Below are 3,408 nucleotides of genomic sequence, written 5' to 3'. Positions count from 1 at the left end.
GTGAAATTATACATCAAATCGAAGAGAATTCGATGCTCTATAAGCTCATGATCAGCATGGATTTTTCCCATCGATATTCAAGAAGTTATAAGAGCAAAAATAGCAAAAAATTTAGGGAAAATGTGTTTTTTCAAAAATCTCACATCTTTTAGTGTGGATATCTCGAAAAGTAGAAGAGATATAGAAAAAGTTGTTGGTTCAATATTATAGGAAATTATGTAAGCTTTTATTTCTTATAGAATAGTCATGTCTGTAAAATGCATAGTTTCCGAGTTATATGCGAGAAACAAAAAAATGGTACCTTGAACTACCCCCACCCACTTAGCACAAGGGGTAGGGGTGGGGACTTTGGATATGTTTACCTCCTCACTACCCCAAACAGAACTGCGGGGTCAAAAATCGTCTTCCAAACTTTTCTTCCTATAACACTTCGTTGACTGGGCTATTGCCCTATTACCATGTAAGGAAAGTATTGCTTTCCGAAAAAAATCAAGGTACCTCAATTTCTAAATTTCCATACGTTTCAAGGTCCATGAGTCCAAAAAAGTGTTTTTTGGATATTGATCTGTATGTATTTAAATGTGTGTGTGTATGAGTATATGTATGACTGTGTACACGATATCTCATCTGTCAATTAACGGAATAACTTGAAATTTGGAACTGAAGGTCCTTACACTATAAGGATCTGACACGATCAATTTCAATCAAATGCAATTCAAGATGGCGGATAAAATGGCGAAAATGTTGTCAAAAACAGGGTTTTCTCGAAATGACTCGAACAATTTTGATCAAATTCATACCTAAAATAGTCATTGATAAGCTGTATCAACTGCCACAAGTCTCATATCTGTAAAAATGTCAGGAGCTCCGCCCAATGTATGCAAAGTTTGATTTTAGATTCCCAATTATCAGGCTTCAGATATAATTAAACAAAAATTTTGAGTGGAAAAGATTGATCATGAGAATCTCTACAATTAATGTTCAGCAACATTTTCACCTAAAATCAAGAATAAGCTCGAAATCCGAGAAAATGTGATTATTCAATTGCAAATTGTTGATTCTATTAAATCATTCACTATGAAGAGATAGCAGACCTCGTGTGTATCCAGCGTTATTGTCCTGTCACCAGCTGGCTCAGATCTTTGTATAGTAGACTTGAGACGCCCGTGAACACTAGCGTGATGTGATCAATTCTCAAAACGGCAAGGAAAGTTTGTGAGTGCACCACACCAGATTATAATATATTTTTTTATTTTTATAGGATTGAGATGACCGAGCTTAGTCCTTGCTAATTGGATTACTGAAATAGATGATAGAAAAGTTCAAACTTATTATATATTACCGTAGTAGTCAGCAGTTGCTTATTAGAATAGGAAATTAGTTGAAATATTAGCTTGCATCTTCTCATTTAAATATCTGGTGTGGCGCACTTACACAACTTTCCTTGCCGTTATGAGAATTGATCACCTCACGCTAGTGTTCACGCACATCTCAAGTCTACTTATAAACAAAGATCTGAGCCATCTGGTGACAGGACAATAACGCTGGAGACTACGCAGTCTGCTATCTCTTCCTAGTGAATGATTTAATAGAATCAACAGTTGCCAACAGTTTGCAATTGAATAATCACATTTTCTCGAATTTCGAGCTTATTTTTGATTTAATTTGAAAATGTTGCTGAACATTAATTGTAGAGATTCTCATGCTCAATCTTTTCCACTCAATAGTTTTTGTTTGAATTATATCTGAAGCCTGATGATTGGGAATGTAAAATCAAACTTTGCATAGATGAGGCGGAGCTCCTGAAATTTTTACAGATATGGGACTTGGGGCAGTTGATAGAGCTTATAACTATTAGCTTAATAACTATTTTAGTTATGAATTTAATCAAAATCGTTGGAGCCGTTTCCGAGAAAATAGCGAAAAACCCTGTTTCTGACAACATTTTCTCCATTTTGGACGCCATCTTGAATTGCATTTGATTGAAATTGTTCGAGTCAGATCCTTATATTATAAGGACCTCAAGTTCCAAATTTCAAGTCATTCCATTGAAGGGGAGATGAAATATCATGTACACAGACGCACATACACTCATACACACACACACCACACACACACACACACACACACATACACACACACCACACACACACATACACACACACACACACATACACACACACACACACTGAGCCACAAATGGCGACCACGTGCTCTCCTAAAATTAAAAAATTGTAGATTTCTGTTATTTGTTGTAACACATGCTCTGAACATATTGTATTGTAAGAATATGGACACTTGAGAGCTAGAATAATAAAAAGAACCGTTTCTCGAAACTATTGAGGATACATTTGAATAGACTACCTAGCCAGATGACAGTGGTATTCTTTTCAAAATAGTTTGAAACAGAATCAATTCTTTCATAGAAACTTGCTAACAGTATTCTAAATGCTATTCACAGACACGTTTACAATAGAAACCTCATGGCCCACTGTGTTTTGTGTTGACCCTTGTATATAGCTATATAGCATAAGTTGATGGCAGGTAGATGTGGATGGTGTATAGCAATATAGATATATAGTTAGGAGAGAAGTGAAATATAGATATGATGTAGTTTACAATGTAACCACGTGGTTAGCATATGAAGTAATTATATTACTATTGAGCAATTATTTGATGAGCGATTATTTGAATAAACATGATATGAGTAGATGTCTTTATAAATTAGGTCATGAAGTAGGTTAGGCTATGTAGAAATTATTCAAATAATATATGTTGTAAAATGAATTATAATTTGATAATTATTATAAGTTAAGTAAGTTAGTAGAATCCGAATTCTTATGCTAAAGGTGAATTTGTAAATAGAATAGGTATATTTGATTGAAACTTGTTGATAATTATTATAGGTTGCCGTGCTTCCAATTTCTCCTAAATCGGTTGGATAGCAAATTTTCACCTATTAACCTAAGGAAGGTTATTGGCTCCAACGTAATAGATTCTTGGTAAACTATAAATGGATCTATCGCCTATGAATGAGAAATCCAGTTTTCAGAGCAAATGAACTTATAAACTTCAGAAGAATTTTGGCAATACACTACACAATACACAAAGAACAATATCTTACACGCTTAAGCATCTAAAGTCACTACAAGCTGAATACTTATCCAATTTATATAGTTGAAAACAATGGCTATAGGCTTGTATACACACAAATCAAAATACACAAACTTGGAACACCATAAAACTGTTCAAAACTCAATTTTAAACATTAATAATCCACTCAAACAGAAAAATATTCAGAGAGCACAAAATCAGAACACACGCTGCCAGCCATTATTTTTAGAGAGAAGGAAGCCTGGCAGGCACAAAGGTACAGAGCAACCAACTTCAAACAGTGTCGATGTCATG

Source organism: Nilaparvata lugens, chromosome 2, assembly GCF_014356525.2.
Source record: "Nilaparvata lugens isolate BPH chromosome 2, ASM1435652v1, whole genome shotgun sequence".
Taxonomy (NCBI): Eukaryota; Metazoa; Arthropoda; class Insecta; order Hemiptera; family Delphacidae; genus Nilaparvata; species Nilaparvata lugens.
This window is presented reverse-complemented; position numbering follows the sequence as displayed.